Consider the following 346-nt stretch of genomic DNA (forward strand, 5'->3'; position numbering starts at 1 on the left):
ACCTGAGGCTTCCGGGTTTAGAAGGAAAAGATAATCTTATCCCAACGTTCGTTACGTATATTATAAACATACTACAAAACTACAACATTCTGGTAACATAGTACGATAAAATCTAATAGCGAAATAGCGTTACATCACAGAATTACACTGACCTTATATCACAACAACAAACAACACTCAAGGTATGAATCTAATGACCTGACATGACCCAAGGTGACTGACATCCAATCGTAACGGTACAGAGGTGAAAGCACAAGGGCAGGGGATATAAAAGCGAGGCGAGGTCAGCTTAGGTCACACACACTCGCTTCCTCTCGTAGGTCAAAGTTCGCTCTCCAGGTAAGTC

The 346-nt window shown here is 41.9% G+C and overlaps 1 protein-coding gene across 1 annotated transcript in view; it reads left to right on the forward strand.

Annotated features, from left to right (window-relative positions):
* Positions 1–276: 276 nt before the first annotated feature.
* The window catches only part of LOC119587470, a gene marked incomplete in the record, with an annotated part of 7,938 nt that continues 7,868 nt past the window's right edge, over positions 277–346 (forward strand). The window contains 1 exon segment of the mRNA XM_037936197.1: positions 277–339.

Source organism: Penaeus monodon, chromosome 22 (assembly GCF_015228065.2).
Source record: "Penaeus monodon isolate SGIC_2016 chromosome 22, NSTDA_Pmon_1, whole genome shotgun sequence".
Taxonomy (NCBI): domain Eukaryota; kingdom Metazoa; phylum Arthropoda; class Malacostraca; order Decapoda; family Penaeidae; genus Penaeus; species Penaeus monodon.